The sequence below is a fragment of the Dasypus novemcinctus genome, chromosome 7 (assembly GCF_030445035.2).
Source record: "Dasypus novemcinctus isolate mDasNov1 chromosome 7, mDasNov1.1.hap2, whole genome shotgun sequence".
Classification (NCBI taxonomy): Eukaryota; Metazoa; Chordata; class Mammalia; order Cingulata; family Dasypodidae; genus Dasypus; species Dasypus novemcinctus.
Genome location: NC_080679.1, coordinates 81,047,216 through 81,066,066, shown reverse-complemented (window position 1 = coordinate 81,066,066; position 18,851 = coordinate 81,047,216). Strand labels below are relative to the sequence as shown.

Sequence of the window (18,851 nt, the reverse complement as noted above, 5' to 3'; positions counted from 1 at the left end):
AATGCGAAGTTAAAAAGAAATGTATATCTGCTTTTCCGTGTAGTCTGATCAATTTCATATGGCTATTGTAAGGTAGAGAGCCTCCACCCTAAGGATTCATGAGAGTGCCACATAGAAAACAGGCTTTGTGACTTTTGGCCGCTTGATATTTTGTTTCCTTTCATACAAGTAGGGAAGAGAGCAGCCTGATTGAATAGATTTATTATAATGTAGTTTCAGTTCCTTGATCTCGTCCAATGGGGAGAAGTGAAGAAGAAGCTGGTAAAAAGAGATAAGCAGTATGGTGGGTAAATAAAATGAGGGGATCCTTTCTTTAGGTTTCTCTCCTGAAAAAACCTGTGGCACTATCATTTCTGTACAGGACCTGCTAATTAATAAGCACCTGTTAAATAAGTGTACATTTGAAAATAAAAATTGTGATTTTGTTCATTTATGGCATATATAGAAATAAGACTTGGCAGGGAAACACATTTCTATATAAAAACTATTTGTTCATAGATGGAATAACTATAACCCTTCAAAGTTAGGTAAAAGGAGAAAAACTCTGTTTACCAAGCCCTATCTTCTGAATTATTCCTGTTGAAAATGAGAGATGGGTATTGGAGTTGCGGATATAAAGAGCAAATGTAGAAATAGATTCTGGCAGCTGCTATCAGAAACTAATGAGCTTTAGGGAAACTCAGCTAATACAGTGTTTGGGTAGATTGCTATTAGGCTATAGGGTGTTTATCACCTACAGTGAATGGACTTAGAGATGGCACATGGAAACTGACCAGAGATAGATTTTCCAAATTCCTTACAAGATTATTCAATAATAAGTAAAATTGACCAATGCAGCATTATATAATATATATATAAAGTTAACTTTCTGGTTAATACATACACCACACACGCACAATCATTTGAAGTAGGTAAAAGTTCACAGTATCTTAAACTCTTAGTGAGAGTCTTACATGGTCCATTAGTCACCATAAAGCTATAGATGCCCCTTCTTCCTTGGGGGCTGACTAGGCCAACCCTGTGGATAAGAACTAGTTTGAGTGCTCTCAGAGAGAGGCTCAGAACCTTCAGGTAGGTGGTAGGAGAGCAGAAGGACATTATGAACCCCTGTAGTGGAAGAGAGTGCCATCAGGCCATGAAAGCTTGTGGTTCTTACACTCTGGAATAAGAATCTCCTTTTCTGCAGTTGGTTCTCCTAGGGATGAGGTAGTTCACTTCCTTGCTATGACTGGATATATAGAAACTAGCTAACTTGAATGTGTTCATCCTAAATGTAATTAGTGTATGTGTTGGCTCTATTCCTAAACATCTGGCTGCAGGTTTTACAGGATATACAAATTAGGCAATCTTCATGCGTTGATGCTGATAAGATGCTATCATGGGACTTCAAGTCAAATTCATACACATACATTTTTCCTTTACTTGGTCCTACTGTATCAATGTGCATATTTGAAGAGGTGTGAAATAAAAGTGGGATGGGAGATATTAACAAGAATAGGCAGAAATTCCTGTAGCCCCCAATTCTCTTGAACCTTTCCAAATCATCTCTCATTCAGCCAACTCCCTCCCATTTCATAGGCCTAATCCTGTGTTTCCCATAAAATCTAATATTCTCTAGCCTCTACCCTTTGAGTCTATTGGAGCCATCTTGGTGATCACCCCTTATTCAGCTTTCCATGACTTCCCATAAACTTTATGATAAAATCCAAATCTCTGATCAGGATGTAAAAAATCTTACAGAAATTTATCCCTGTCCACCACACCCTCACAATTGTCTTGAAGACATTCAGAAATCCTTTTCATTCCAAGCACCTCAGAGCCTTAGCCTCGTTTTTCCCATGCTTGCTGGGTTCTTCCTCACTCTTCATCTTTGTAACTGAAGTATGGTCTTTATTTGGCAGCATCTTAGCAGCAGAACTGTCATATGAAGTGGTGAAAAATGGCAACCACCTGCAGTTATTACAGTATTTCCATTTGTTTGCAATCCTTCACAAATTCCAATATACATGTGGGAGAAGTCTAAATGTTCTTCCTATTTTTGGTGAAAAAATTCTGGGACTGCACCATATGTGATGCAGAAAGATAAATGGGCATTTCCCAGGAAGGCAAGGAAGGATAACATCCAAACAGGGGAACTAGAATTGCCTGAGGCTTTAACACATGCAACAGCACAGGTCTTTAGCTAACTCTAAGCAGCTAGGTATTGAATAGTGTACAGAGGGAGAGGAAAGAGGGGAAGGAATGAAAATGTTTCAATAGTTAATTGCAAAATCTAGCAGTATATGAAAATGTGCCTGTGAGATACCCTATTGAAATATAAAACATTTCTATTCAATCCATTAGTCATAACTTCAATAACTATTTGCATTAAATTACCAGAGATTTGCCATCTTACTTGATCTGACATCTTGACACCTTACTCATCATCTATACATCACAGTTACTTACTCAGAACCTCTGACATGAGACATTTGTTTCCCATGGTCCAAGTCTCCCCAATATCTTTTGGCTGTCTTCTCTTTTCTCCCTCATGTTTCTTTTTCTATTTATTTCACAGTTATAGTCTAGCAAATTTGTGTTTCTATAGACATTACTTTATCTCCTTGAGGCTGGCCTTCTTGGCTCTTTGCAATGTTGTCACTTCACTGTCTTATCTCCAGGTGTGGATTTGAGGTGAAGTTAATCAAGACTAAGCTTCAAGGTCTGTCACTTGGCTGCACCTATTCCAAAACCCTGAATCTAATTTTTAATTTGTAATCTTGCCTTTTCTTAAATAGGGTTCCCAAAGTTGTTTAAGTTTCAGACCCCATAAAAGCTGGATCAACTCCAGCAGTTATCTCACATACAAATGCTGTTGGATGATATAACACAAGCTGAAAGAGTTATCCACAGTAATTTAATAATTTCTTAAAGTCACATTCACCGTTTGGTAGACTTCTAAAATTTGATGTGATTTTGACCCAGATTTTAAAATGTAAATTATTCAAAGTGTGGTTTGCTCTCCAAAGGGAATATATAAATATGATTCTAAAGCGGTTCTAAAAATTTCGGATTGCTAATTCAGACATAATTACTGGATAATTGAGGATTTTGTCTTCTCATAGTTCCCAATAAATATACATACTATACCTTGTTAATAATAGGTCAAGTATTACATATCATCTGTATTAAATTCCTAGGGCAGCCACAACAAAATGTCACAAACTGGGGGCTTAAAACAATAGAAATTAATTTTCTTCCAGATCTGGAGGCCAGAAAGCCATGCTCCCACTCTTACCTTCTGGTAGCTCCTGGCAATCCTTAACATACCTTGACTCTGCAGCTGCCACACTACGGTCTTTGACTCAGCTTCATATGGTGATTTACCCTCTATGTCCATGACCTTCTGTGTCCCCTCCTTTTACATGAGTACCAGTCATTCAATTTAAGGCCCACCCTAATCCAGAATGGCTTTGTCTTAACTAATGACATCTGCAAAGACCTTATTTCCAAATAAGGTAACTCTCTGAGATTCCAGTGGGCATGAAGTTCTGGGAAACCCTATTGAATCTACTACACCTTCCTACTAACCAATTTGTCATAGTAAATGGTTCAGAAAGAACACTATTGACATGAACAATTGGCTTGCTCCTGTTGTGGATAGTGCTTAGAATTCAAGTAAACAGCTCTGATATTTATCTTTAGTAGTACACCCAGAGTCAGGACAGCTGAGAATATTGAGCATTTCTCTTATGTCAGTGGCCATGGTATAAGCATTTGTTATGTTTGTAGTCTACACTTCAGAAGGAAATCATATCTTGTCCACCAGGTTGTGGCCTCAAGTCACATTTCAATTCTGAGGATTGCAAATGAGAACATTCCAAAATAGCTGGTTTTGAAAGATAGAAATCATCATCCTTCTTGTACTATCAAAACTTGACGGCATCTTGTTTTTTTTCTTTAAGGAGCAATATTATTATACTGAAACACTTTTGAATTTCTTTGGAATGTTTTAGAGTTTTTAAATCTTAAGAAAACTTTCTATGCATACAGCTATCTTCCCATTTAGAAATTTAGGTACCTCAATAGAAATAAAATTCAGAAGTTTCATCCTCTACACCTCTCACAAAGTCGTTTCCTTAAATTTTTATCTGAAGTTGAGCAATGTATTTCATCAACTATAATCCATATTTAATTTTAGCTGGTGAAATAGAAACATTAAAGAAGGAAAATAAGGAGGAAAAAGTAAAGAAGGAAAAGAAGAAAAGGGTATCATCAAATGTGGAGTGGAATAAAAGAAAATAATGTCTTCTGACTTTTTGGGAAGCCTCTCATACATGTAAGCATTGTAGTTCCGTAAATAATTCTGTCTGTAGAGGATAAAAGGAGCAGATTGGCCAATTACTTTCAAACTGTTTGATCATATCCATGTTTTCATTAATTATTCAAGCTTTAGGAGTCATCAAAGAATCCTAATGCATAACTCAAAATAAGGAGCAAAAGTTAAGATACTGGCAAATGCTTTTTATGTTTAAGAGTCTTCCCACTTAGGAGCATATTTGCTTTTAAATGGTGAACTGATTTAAACCTTTGTTTGTGAGGAAGACTTTGACAATTTTAGCCTCTTGGACAAGAGGAAGAAGGACATAGACTGAATATGTTGAAAACACCAGTTGTTCAGTAGAGCTAGAGCTGCAGAATGAAATGACATCTCAGGCTGTGTTCCATTGTGTCCACATTCTAGACCCAGCTATGTGTTTTTTGTTCCATAGCAATCAGTGATGGACCATATGGAAAAATTGTTCCTGAACCTTTAAACAAAAACTAGCTGCAAGAACAGGTTTAGAATCCTGAAAAGAAAGACATTGAATGATTAGATAGAAGAGGAAGGATGATGCAGTAAGAGCCTCTAATACTGTGAAAGTGAGTTCCAGAGAAACATTTTTGCTAAATATGTAATATATTACTATAGTTTTATCCTGAGTGTAAGTTACCAGAGCATTTTATGGACACTATAATGTCACTTGAAGTGCATGTCTAACAAAATAATAGAGCGCATTACCAATTCTGCTGTGATGACCACTGCCGAGAAACTGTTAGAGCCATTTGTCAATGTACCTTGGTGTCTAATAGTTTTAAAGAATGGAGGGTTGCAGAAACTATTCAACATTTTAAAGTTATCATCTCTCCTCTGCCACATTCCTTTGAGACATCAGTTTTCAATACATTTATTTGTCTACTCAGGCCTTTCTAGTATGCTGATTGAAACAAAAACAAGAAAACACATTTTGAATGACAGAATAGAAAATTTTAACAATGTATGAATGACATTTGGAAGTTTCCTTTATTGTTTCAAGCAAGATTCATATTTTATTACATTTTGGGAATTGTGTAAGTTGAAGTATAACATTATAATAAAATATATACAAAATAGATCTCCAAAATAGGAAAACCTACTTTGCAATAAAATAACTTAGAGGTTTGAAATAGTATCCATGCGGTTATAAAGAATTCCTTTATAGTTACTACATATACAAACTCTTTAAAATCACAGCATTAGGTGGAGTTGTAGTGTTATATTGATTTGCCTCCCCAACTCTAAAGTAGATTTTCATGCACTGATTTTGCATTCCAGAACTTTCTAATCCTAAATAACATTAGTCTTTATCTTTTTTTTTTTTTTTGAGGAGGTACCAGAGATTGAACCCAGGACCTCATGCATGTGAAGCAGGCACTCAACCACTGAGCTATACCTGCTCCCCTTTTCAACTCTTTTAATAACTATTTATGTGGGTGAGGAAATAAGAGAAGAAATTGAAGAGACATCATGCTCAGAGACGAAGCAAGAGATCAGACACCATGGATCTGTCTCTTGCTTCGATAGTGTTTGGAAGGAACAGACCCAAGGACTATTTCCCCCTCTTCAGCTTGGCCCACCATCCAACGTCCTCTCCAGTTATAACCTTCACAACCATCTTCTTGGCCATTCTCTGCTTCTAGGGCCAGCTAATATGTTTTGTGTGGTTAGCTTATCTGCCTAATAAGAATAGATGCTCTTTATAGGAGTGATATTTCTGTAACTTGTTTAGCTGTCCTTTTATTTTCTTTTTGTGAATTTGAAATAAAGTTGTAATTAAAAAAAAAAAAGAATAAATGCTAACTTTATTGAGCACTTGATAGGCTTTAAATCTTTGCCTGTATTCCTTCATTTAATCCTAACTTACATATATAGCAAGTAATATTGTTACCCTTATTTTACAGAGAGGAAATTGTGGTTGATAGGAATTAAGTGATCCATGTAAGGCCCCATAGCTATTAAGGAGCACAACTGGTATTTAAAAATGTACTCTCAGAAATACTGTAATGCTGAATCTTAATCAGAAAGTTGTCCTTGAATATTTTAAACAAATTTTGGAAAGTTGTTTCCATACTACTGAAAATTGCTTTATTTGTCTTATGCTTGTTTTAGTCTCCTCATCTAACATCATAACATGGCATAGCTGGTGAACTATAGGTTATCTGGTCCAGTTTCCATTTAACAGTTGATGAAATCTACTCAGTCAAAGACACAGAACAACGTAATAGTACTTCATTAAAGAAAATCCCTACATGTTCTTCTTTTTTCCCTTCAGGGTTTTTGTTTTGCTGTGAAAATCTCTATTGTTTATACTTAGATGATGGTTTGTTAGAGGGCTGCAAAGTGGTTAGTTAAAAGGAATGCTTCCTGCCTGGCAGGATGGGCTTAGGCAGAAGGCTGGATACCAGGGGAATTCAGAGGTGCCCCCCAAAGATCTCTGGGTTCCTGAGGCTCCTAATCATGCATGAGAGTGAGGCCTTTGAAGAGATACTCATGGAATCTGCCCTCCCACCTTGCATTGAGTTTGGTCAGGTGGTTGCTCATTTCCTTGATGCATTTCATATCCTTGTATAGGAAATGGCTCTCCAGGAAGTCACAGAGATCAGGGTCTGTTTTGGTAGAACCCAGGGCATCAGATCAAAAAAGTACTAGTTCAGGCTCTTCTCCAGGTCTGTGGCCACTTCCCTGGGGTTTAGGATTTCTCCCTACTTATCTTGAGATGGCTTCTGCGAGTTCTGTAGAGGGTGCAGCCACATAGTTGATTTTGTGTCTTCCAGATGTTTCTTCTTGCCAAGAAGGGGAAGTGGTGGTCCATGCCTTTCAGGGTCACATCATCACATTCTAAATAGAAGCCCATAGAGAGGTACATGTAGGAGGTATGCAGATACGGGTTGACCAAGTCTTTGATGGAGGGCTCAACTTTGGTGGAATAATTCTGGTGGATATGAGAGATCATGGTTGGTTGACAATGAGGATGGGGATTTTCAATGATCAATTAATTTCAATTACTCCTTCAGAAATATTCATGTATAATTTGTGTCAAGCCTTGTATTAAATGCTGGGGATCCAATAGTATAGGAAGGGATATATTTTGCTTGTTTAGTTTTATATATATATATAATATATGTATATCTGACAAGGAAGTTTAACAAGTCACAGATTTGAGTGAGTTGAAAAGCAATACTCATATTTCTACTACTAAGTATAATTCAACACTTCAAGTCTCTGGTTCTTTTTTAATTGGCAGTAAAAAATTTAATCTTGCCAATTGAAGGTAACTTGGTGACCACCTGTCTCAAACTCATCCCTTTTGCACCAATATTGAGGCTAGAGAGTGGGGGAAAATTAGCAGGTTGATTTCACTGTGATACCTAGGGCACCAGGAAATTTTAAAGACTTATTGGTTCTTTTTTTTTTTTTTTTAAGATTTATTTATTTTATTTATTTCTCTCCCCTTCTTCCCCCACCCCGGTTGTCTGCTCTCTGTGTCTATTTGCTGCGTCTTCTTTGTCCACTTCTTTTGTTGTCAGTGGCATGGGAATCTGTGTTTCTTTATGTTGTGTCTTGGTGTGTCAGTTCTCCTTATGTGCGGCACCGTTCCTGGGCAGGCTGCACTTATTTTCGCACTGGGCGGCTCTCCTTATGGGGCACGTTCCTTGCGCGTGGGTCTCCCCTACATGGGGGAAACCCCTGAATGGCGCAGCACTCCTTGCACACATCAGCACTGCGCATGGGCCAGCTCCACACGGGTCAAGGAGGCCTGGGGTTTGAACCGCGGACCTCCCATGTGGTAGATGGACGCCCTAACCACTGGGCCAAGGCTGCCGCCTGCCCCTGCTTGTCTTTTACTGGCACTGTGGTCATCTGGAATCTAGAAGTGTCCTCTATCTGATCACTAGGTGGGGCTGTCCTTCCTACCACCTTTGTTCAGTTATACCAGGAAATCATAAATGTCCTTAACTACAAGCAAGGCAGATTCCTGTACTCAATATGTCAGTACCCCCTCTTCAGCATGTTACTAGCCAGAGCAGGGGTTCTCTGTCCAATGCACTCAAATGACCAATTCCTGAGATACCAGGATTTCAAAGGGAGATAATTTATTACCAAGTGGGAAGCAAGGAGATTAGATGTCCTAGGAGCATAAAATCTATCTCCTCAAACTGCAGTAACCTTAAGAGTTTTATAGTGTCTGAAGATGGGCAGGTGTCAGGATAATGAGGATAGTGGCTCAAGGTGATGAAGTTAGGGATGAGCTAATAAGTGAGCATGTGCAAACTGATATGTCTAGTCACAGAATCTATGTAAGAAAATAGCAGCCTTAACATGATGATGGGCATGATTTTTTAGTCTTAAAATAAGGTCTAGGTCACTTATAGGTTAAGATATAAGCCACTGCTCATGTCAGGCAGGTTGGTTTTGATTGGATCTAGTTTTGTCTAGTAAGATAACTTAGGAAATGGGGTGGGTTAGTTCCAGGTTGACTCAAATTCCTTTATTAATAAACGTTAGGAGCTATCTATGAATCACAGGACTCCAAAGTTGTAAAACAGAATAAGGGGGTGCAGACCCGGCCAGTCACGAAGTTTATATAATCATGATAAAGGTTATATAGTTTTACATCATTATCAAAGATCAAGGCATCTGGGTTAGTATTCAGTGACTTTCAGTAATTTCAGATATTTACTTTTGGCTAGGCTACAATATACTAGACAGTAGAAAGGCATCTGTATGGCAGTTCAGTAATCATAATCATTTGTTAATTCTTTACTTCTCGGTTATAATTCCTCCTTTTTGTTTTTCCCATTCCTAAATCTTGAAGGGTATGTGGGATATTTATGAATTCATGGATATTGCTCTCTGAGAGACTCATAGCCCTGTGTTTCAGGACTTAATTGGCATAGGAACAGTACTGAATCCTCTCATATTAAGCTGGGGCAATCTTTTAGGTTTGCTGATTCTCAAATCTCAGCTCCCTTTCATTCCCTAATCATGGTCTTGATAACTTCTATTACTTGTGGGAGCAGAAGAAGACTTGGGTTGGGGGTCAGTCTTGAGCCCTGTCCTTGCCTAGACCTGCTTGGAAAACATTCATACCTACTGCTGTTGCCTATTTTGATGAGAGGTAATTTTGTTATTTTGTTCTCAAGTACTGGACTAGATGTGGCACTAGTTCCCAGTATGCTTAGATTACTAAAGGTTCTGGGACTTTCTGTCACCCAGCAGCCGCATGGTTTCAAGCCCAAAAAACATTTCGGAAAAAGGGCTGCCCATACTATCTGCACCTTTTGTTCTCCTATCACACGATTTCTCCCCTTCTTTTACCATCCAGAAAGGATTTTTATCATTTCTCTATATTGTTGGAAAACTGCTCCTTCAGCATCACTTGTCTCCCACTCCCCCCATTCCCTTCCTATGGTCTAAACTCTTCGCTCCAAGTCCTCCAGGATTTGGTTCTTGATATTTAAATCCAAACTCTTGGAATTTTTTTTTCCTTTCCAGCAGCTGGTACTTGCAATTCAGAGCCATGGCTTTAAAGACTATTGTCTGTGCTGTTGACTTACAAAGGTCAAATTAATTGCTCAAGGGCCAAAAATGTGATTCTTTGTTCTCTCTGAATCAAACTTACCCAGAGGCATAGAGAAAGTCCTCTTTGCTTCTTAAATATAGTAGAAAAATAGAACTAAAAGGAATGGAAGAATTTAGCCTTTAGTTTAATATTAAAACACTTACCTCACCACTGAAGGAAATCCACAATGGAATAAAACCCATGATACGCTGTACATTTATCTGTGTTTCTTTATCTCCATAAGCAAAAACAAAGACAAAACAATAAACATGGTAGTTATATGTGTCTGTTTCTCTGTTTATAACTTAATATTCTCCAATTAAAACAAAATCTCACGGGAAGCGGATGAGGCTCAAGTGATAAGGCCTCTGCCTACCATATGGGAGAACCCAGATTTGCTCCTCGGGGCCTCCTGGTGAAAAAGAAGAAAAGAAAGCATTCCTGCGTGGCAAGCCAGTGCCCACATGGTGCCAAGTGCCAACATGTCGAGCCAAGTGCCCATGTGGTGAGCTGAGCACCCATGTGGGTGCCCACACAAAGAGCTGAGCGCCCATGTGGCAGCCAGTGCCCACACGAGTGCCTGCATGGTGAGCCGAGTGCCTGCGCAGTGAGTGCCTGCGCAAGTGCCTGCATGGTGAGCCGAGTCCCCACATGGGTGCTTGTGCAGCAAGCCAGTGCCCAAGCCGTGAGCTGAGTACCTGTGTGGTGAGCTGAGTGCCCATGTGAGTGCCCACACAATGAGCCGAGCGCCCATGTGGCAGCCAGTGCCCACACGAGTGCCTGCGCAGTGAGCCGAGTGCCTGCGCAAGTGCCTGCATGGTGAGCCGAGTCCCCACAGGGGTGCTTGTGCAGCAAGCCAGTGCCCAAGCCGTGAGCTGAGTACCTGTGTGGTGAGCTGAGTGCCCATGTGAGTGCCTGCCTGGTGGGCCAGGGCCCACATGGTGAGCCAGGGCCCTCGCAGTGAGCCAGGGCCCGCACAAGTGCGTCACGCAGCAAGATGATGTGACGAAAGAGAGACAAAGGAGAGATTCAAGGTGAAGCACAGCAGAGACCAGGAACTGAGGTGGCACAATTGACAAGGAGCATCTCTCCACTACAGAGGTCCCCAGGATTGAATCCCAGTGAATCCTAGGGAAGAAAGATGAGAAGAGAAGACAAAAAGAGAAATAGATGCAGAAGTTTGCACAGCAAATGGACCTAGACATCAAAAACAGCAGGGAGGGGGCAGGGGAGGAAAAACAAATAAAAACAAGATCTAATGTTAAAATGTTTTCACTGTATTTGAGCTACTCATATTCTCACTGAGTTTGTTTTTCAAAATCTTTCAATATGAGCATGCTGTGTTGATTCAGCCCTCTTAGCTATGAATATCATTGATTCCCTTATTGAATTCCTTCTCTGTGCCAGACACCTAGGATAAAAATGTAATTGAAGAAACTGCACATATCCCTAATATGTTAAATGATAACTGGGAATTCTATTCTCTGTGAACCCATGAACATAAAATATCCTCAAGGTTTTATCTCTCAAACAGTAGAAGTTCAGAGCCAGACCTGGAATTTCCACCTTTTCTGCCTAGAGGTAGTTAGTTGTGTATTTGGTATTACCTTCTCCATCACTAGAAAAAGCACCCTGTTACATCCTCAGAACAATTACCTCAAGATATATAATTTGAGGGCTAATTTCTACAAAATGAACAAGACACAGAAAAAAATGTGTTTTTAGTAATTAAAATATGCTTCCTACCTAATGACTATTAGTTTCCCAAAATACGGCAACTTTTTAGAAGAATAGAAAATGGCTGTGTTCACTTACTCCAAATTTGGTGTATTTTTCTTACTAATTTATTGGGCTATTTCCTTAAAGTATATATAACATAAACTTATCTCTCCTTGTAGTCCCTTAATATTAAAATAATCTGATAGTCTCTAACACTACTAAACTCTAATTAATAATATATCAAATATGAAGAAATGAATGATATTTTATAGGTACACAGGGTAGCTTTCAAAGCTCCATTAAATCTAGATTTTTTTAAACAGTGATGTTTATTTTGAGCCTTTTTTATTTTTGTAGTACATGATCTGATGGGAAGTTAGTATGAATTAAAGATGATCTTAAGAGTGAGATATATTAACTCTTTCAGGACTCTAGAATTTTCTCTCTTAGATACTAAGTTTTCATAAATATGAAATTTAAAATATACATTCTCTATGTTCTCTAGTCCAGTGTTTCTTAAACTTAATATATAAACCTCTTTCAAGGAAAAGGCAAGAACAAAGACAAAAATCTGCTCTTTTATTGTTAAAACATTTTTATGACAGTTACTTAAAATATGTAAACATAAAACTGGACATAAATGCCTTATGTTTATTTGTAATTACAAATAAAACACAAGCAGACCTACCAATCTGAGAAATTTAATTTCATAATTTTTTAAATTTAACATGAGATGTTCTGTTGAGATGAAAAATCTGCTCTCTATGTTCATATGGTATTGGCTACTGTGCACCAATTCTTGTGTTCATTATAGCAGAGTACTGTGTCCTAGTATTTTATATGCAGACCCTTTCTTTGTATGGTGCCATCATTGGCCTTTTCCCATTGCTGTTCTTTTCTTATTATCCACAGACAGGAGCATTGGATTCTTAGGGCAGTACCTGATTATATGGTGGTTATCTAGAAAGCCCAGATATCACTTACATGTTTTTTAAATTATTATGGGAAATCAAAACAAAATTTTAAAAATATATTATTAAAAGAAAGTATTCAAAAAAATTTGACTGTTAAGCAAATATAAAATAAATACCTATAAAAGATTTTAATAACTCATTAGTTCATGAGGAAACCAGTATGAGGTTAACAACTGATTCAATAGAGTTCAAAGTACCACAGAGATATGTTTGAATCAGGAATGTGAGGAAATGAATTTGCAAATAGATGCCAAACTGGCTTTTTCCCCTAACAGCAGTGGGGAGAGAAATCATTTGTCCCTCCACTAGACAGAATCTGCACGTCTTTGTTAAGTATCAGTTTAACTGCTATGAGTCATCTACAATTTTCTGAAATGTAACACAGCTCAAAGGCAATGAAAGGGAGCAGCTCCACCTTCATGGAATCAGATAACCAAGAGGGCTGGGCGAGACAATACCTCTTTTTCTTTTGAAGTACCTCAGTCATCTTTGGGTTTCTTTCAAAGTCTCGTAATTTGTCCATCCAGTATACTTAAGAGCAGGGGTTCTTAACCTTTTTTGTCCCACGGACCCCTTTGCCAGTCAGGTGAAAACCACGGACCCCTTCTCAGAATGTAGCGTCAGACCCAAGAACTACCGTAATATCGGAGTATGGATAAGAGTAAGTGGTTTTTGTAGTTATGCAACAACTCCAATGTGATATGAAATGAATACTACTATAATTTATTGCATACATTCATAAGTGAAGGAAATGCTATATTTAAGTTACAGGTCAGAGAAAATAAAGAAAATAAGTTGATTTTTTTCAACTTTTTCCCCTCTGTTTCTATTTTGGAGAACAAAACTTCGCAGTTTAGCCAGTTCTCTTGGGAACTGAGTCCTGACCTCATCCAGAGCCCTCATATGAGCCCTTAGTCTTAGAGGAAGATATGGCTTGCCCCTCAAATAGCAACATCAAGGTGCCTATTTAGATGAGCTGAATGGATGACTCCTCCTAAGAGAAGAACTGTTATAACTATCTCAGCTCTTTTACACATGAAAATTTTGTCTGAGGGCAGGCAGATAATTATAATAATAAACCAAACTTTCATTATCAGTGGGTGGGCTTTTTTTTGGGGGGGGGGCGGGGGGAAGTTGCCTTATATTAGATACTACACTAAGTACCTTACATATAACATCTCATTAAATATCACAATGATCCTATAAATATGTATTTTATGCTTGAGAAAATTCTGCCTGAATAAGCCACATGGTAAATATTAGAAAAAAAGGTTATTGAATGAAAATTAGGACAAAATTAAGTGTGTAAGTATTTAATGGAACTTGTACCTAATAATCATCTTATTCTCCCAAAGTTCAGATGTTTAGTAGATATTTATGGAACACACTGTAGTCTTCCTATCTCATGTGGGAAGCAAATGTCTAAGCTACATTTTTTAATTACCTTTGTGTATATATTTGTCAAAGCATTTGCCATATGACATTAGATGATATTTTTTATGCGTTTATTTCTCCTTATGTTCATTGGCTAAACTATAAATTACTCTAGAGAAAGGGCCGCGTTTTTTCATGTGTCCCTTATGTCTTGTACAATGACTGACAAATAATAGGAGCTAAATATATACTGTTGAATTTAACTAATCTATGCATATGCAGTAAAGCTAATCCCTGAAATTGAACCTCTGAAAAATTTCACAGTCCCAAGTCACTAATTTCAGAGCTTTTATTTCCCCTTTCAAAATGTTTAAGTACTGTTGTGTAGATTTTATTGTTTAATAGATCAAGTCTGGTGATGCTTAAGGTTTGCTCTAAGGACGTATAGGAGGGGATTCTTATCATCGAATACAAGGCTGCAGACTGAATTTCATGATAGCTTTAGAATTTAGAGGGGAAAAGATCTGTGATAATATAAAAACCAGTGGAAGTCATCTAGAATTTTTCACCAAAATTTCTTGTACCCAATGCTGATGTTTTAGGATTGGGAAAATCTGAAGTACCATTATTTATAAGTTTGCTTCAAATATCACAAAACCATGTTTTCCCTTAAATATTTTCTTAAAATACGAAATATTGGAAGGAAATATAAAAAAATGACCAAGAAACTAGGAACACCAAGAGCAGATATACACATGGGCATAAAAAAAAAAAAAACACAGTATATAAAGTATGATTGGTAACATAGAAATTGGATAAGTAGGAGGAAAAGTTATACTAAAGTTCTAGGAAAATGTTGCAGTGTATTAACGATCCCCATCATCAGCTGCATGCTATAGAATAAAATAAAACATGGGCTCTTAAAAAGGCTATTATTTGGTCAAAATAAGTAAATTTCTTGAATGTTAAATATGTTAAGCCTATACAAAATAGGAACTGTAATTCCTAATTAGCAAGTCTTTATTTTGAATTTGACAATGACCAGAGAAAGTAATTTAAATGATATTCTACAGTTCTGACTGCAGTCTGACAATATTTTCTGTGTATGCATGGAGTAGCTCCCATATTTATGCCAGTCGCGTACAGATCAAGCTACTATAGAGTTTAACTGGCCACTTTCTATCTCCCAAATGGAACCCAAACCTATGTATCTGGTCAGAGACTGGGAAAGCCAATAGAGCCTAGTAGGAGTGTAGCACTGTGCATGTTTGGTTGATTAAATACAAATGTATTCATTATCCATTATGGCCTTGGTTTAAATTAGCTTCTCATTCCAAAGCTAATTTTTGAGCTACCCACTCCTTCTAGCATGTTCCCTGTTACAGCATCTTTTAAAAATCATATTGGTTTTCTAAACAGTTTTGGAGAATTAACAATATGATTGACCTCCTTGGCTTGGAAATTCAATCATTTATATGGTTTGCATATTGTACTTTATCATATTAATAATATTCTTTCATCTTTTGACTCTTGTAAATGGCTCCTCCCTGTTTTGAAAGAATTTTGTACAAACAGGTTTGAAATTCAAAAAGAAATGAGAGTTTTTTGATACCCAGTTAGACAATGGAAAATTTTCATGTCCTTTAAAAATTTAATTTGCCCACAGAGGGACTTCATTTAAGAGAATATGTGATATGATGGGTGTGGGGGTATATATTTACTGAAAGTATTTTATATTGGAATGTTGGTTATCTATGGTTATGCTTTGTTTTTATATCAAATACTGCAGCTGCCACAAGTTTAGATTTATAGAGAGTATGCATAATTCTTGTTGTTGGGAGAGCCTGCAGATCCCTCATTGGCAGAAGTCATCAGAAGTAGATGCATCTGTCTTTCCAGTTGGGATTTGCTCGTGGGAAATGGTCATTTAACACCATGTTTTCCTCAGACCAGCTGTATATATAAGCTGCCTATGATTATCTAAACCCTGAATTTTTTTAAAAAATAAAAAGAGGATTTCAATGGTCAAATGAAGTTTGGCTTGAAAATTATTTTGAGGTTTTGATTTCATGGATTTAGAATACTGGTAAGCTTGGTTTAAGAGAAAAATTACTTGCTTTGCTTTGGTCTGACCAGTCTATCAGCTTTTTTTTTTCTTTCAGATTTTGAATTTTCTTTTTTTTTAAAATTTACTTCCCTCCCTTTCCCTCCACCCCCAGTTGTCTGTTCTCTGTGTCCATTCTTTGCTGCGTGCTATTCTTTGTCCACTTCTGTTGTTGTCAGCGGCACGGGAATCTGTGTCTCTTTTTGTTGTGTCATCTCGCTGCATCATCTTACTGCGTCAGCTCTCTGTGTGTGTGGCCCCATTCCTGGGCAAGCTGAACTTTCTTTTTGTGCTGGGCGACTCTCCTTACAGGGTGCACTCCTTGTGCGTGGGGGAACCCCTGCGTGGCATGGCACTCCTTGCACGCATCAGCACTGCGCATGGGCCAGCTCTACACGGGTCAAGGAGGTCCGGGGTTTGAACTGCGGACCTCCCATGTGGTAGACGGATGCCCTATCCAATGGGCCAAGTCCACTTCCCTCTATCAGCTTTTAATGACTCACTGAACATCAATACTTTCAGTGCCACTGAGCTAATTCTGGATGTATTTGTGCTTGATAAATCTTTGTTGAATGGATAAATGAATGAAAGAAAGAATGCAAAATTGGTTTAGGGTAGCTCTTATTTGAAATTGCCAGGAAGAAGGTAAAGATTCATTCTTAAATATACTCTGATTCCAAATCATTAAAATCTGAGGGGTCTTTTTGTGTCTCATTGTTTGTTTGTTTACAGAGGTATAATTTAATTACAATAAAAAGTGTAAATTTTAAGGGCACAATTTTCAAATGTATGCACCCATGTAACTACCATCCCAATCAAGATAAAGACTTCTCCCATTATTCCAGAAAGTTTCTTTGTGTTATTTTCCTGTTAATCCTTCATAACCACTATTCTGTTACCATAGCTTATTTATTTATTTATTTACTTATTTATTTATTTATTTATTTATTTATTTATAGGAGGTACCAGGGATTGAACCCATGACCTCATACATGGGAAGCAGGCACTCAGCCACTGAGCTACATCCACTTCCCACCGTAGCTTTATTTGTATGTTCTAGAATTTCATATAAATGTATTCATAAAGTATTTTTTTTGTGTGCCCTGCTTCTTTCACTCAACTTTATGATTTTTTGATCTATATATGTTGTTCCCTTAGATATTTAATTAGATTAATGGGATTTAAGAAATTACCACTGCTAAAAAAAAAGGAAAAAAGATAAATAATGAAGGACTATGTTACTAAAAGTCTAATTTATGACTCCTTGAAGGATTTATTGGCCACACCTTCCCCAATCTCCACGCGTTTGCTCTTAAGAATGCCAAGGACATATAGAATGAGATTCTTAGAAGCAGAGTTCAGAAGTACTGCTAAACTTACATCATTGTACTTTGAGCCTCCACAGGCAGATCATTTGACAAACCAAACATATGAAGATTATAGAGCTGCTAACAGAACTTAGGCTTCCTGACTTCTCTCAGCTTTATCCACCTCTATATCATTGGTTTCCTTTATCCTAAAAACAGTTCTGGGGATAGTGGGTGTGCCTAACAGGTTATAGAGGTTAAGAAAGAGTTCCAATATTTTCACTTAAAACCTCTTTAAAATATATTTTCAGTAACATATAACTCTTTGGGTGCAGAGAGTGGTGTTTGGGTAAAACTGCAAAGAAGCTTTGCAAAGAAAACTTAGGCAGTGGAAAGAAGCTTGGCAAGCAAAGCCAGTGGAAAATAGATTCATCGAATTAGAGCAGTCCATGATCGACTGCCAAAGCCAGCTTATATTCTTTGCTATTCCCAAAAAAAGAATCCCTGAAACTTTGTGTTGAAGGAAAGATATCTAATAGAACATGCTGGCAGAGCACACTTTTTTACTCACTCAGGTCAGCATTATTGTAGACTTGATGGGGGTACTTAGGGCTCTGGTAGGGACTTTTAGGTCAGAAAATAATTAGGTATAGGAGATTAGCTTATCTCATAGCAGACTAAAGCAATAAAATAGTTTTTGGGAAGCCATGAACAGAACTGTATAAACCTATGAATTTTGTATTTCTCTTTCAAAAACACATGCTATTACTAATGATACCAAGGAATAAAATTATAATTTAGGGAAAGCAAGCAAACATTGTGGAATATAGTTAATATGGCTTTATAGTGGGTAAAGACATCATTTCAAGATGGATAAGGGGAGATAATTGAAGATATAAAGGAAGAAAATCCCCCCTTCAAATTAAGGATTTGCTTAATTGTACAGATAGCTTGATGCAAGATAGAAGGAAACTTCATGAAATAGCAAAAAGACAATCTGTCAAACTTGAAACAAAGTGCTAATGTTAGCAGAAGTACTTCAAGAAAGTTACTTATATATTTTTCTTTCCCCTTAGACCCATTAGAGACGCTTCAAGAACTGCTCAGTCCAGGAGTGGGAGGATTGTTTGAAGACGTCGATGCTTAACTCTGAGAGGAATACTGAACTTTTCATAATAGGGTAACTGCCAATTCCTATTTTGGGTTTTATAATCTTTGAAAATTATTGAAACTGTAATGGAAAAATAGGCACTATTATCTGAAATATAAAGTACACTCTGAATAGTTTATTCTTTGTAGCATGCTTTATACCTTTCATGTGAAGTGTGTTGGCAAAGGTTATGTGCTTTAAGTAAAATGGTATGTAGAAACAATGGGAATTGCAATACACCAATCCAACCATTTTAGAATAGAAGCATTGTTAGCAGAGATTTTTTTGCAAGATGCTTCTCAATCTTTAACTTGTCATGGA

The 18,851-nt window shown here is 37.4% G+C and overlaps 1 protein-coding gene across 5 annotated transcripts in view; it reads left to right on the top strand.

Annotated features, from left to right (window-relative positions):
- Window positions 1–18,851, top strand: part of B3GALT1 (beta-1,3-galactosyltransferase 1) — a 617,370-nt gene that overhangs the window by 168,488 nt on the left and 430,031 nt on the right. For 4 of the 5 annotated variants that reach the window (XM_058300693.1, XM_058300694.2, XM_071216309.1 and 1 more), the window contains exon 2: window positions 18,457–18,560. The gene's annotated coding sequence lies outside the window, so the exon portion shown is untranslated. Of the gene's footprint in view, window positions 1–18,456; window positions 18,614–18,851 lie in introns of all 5 variants that reach the window. The other variant, XM_058300697.2, reaches the window with a different exon arrangement.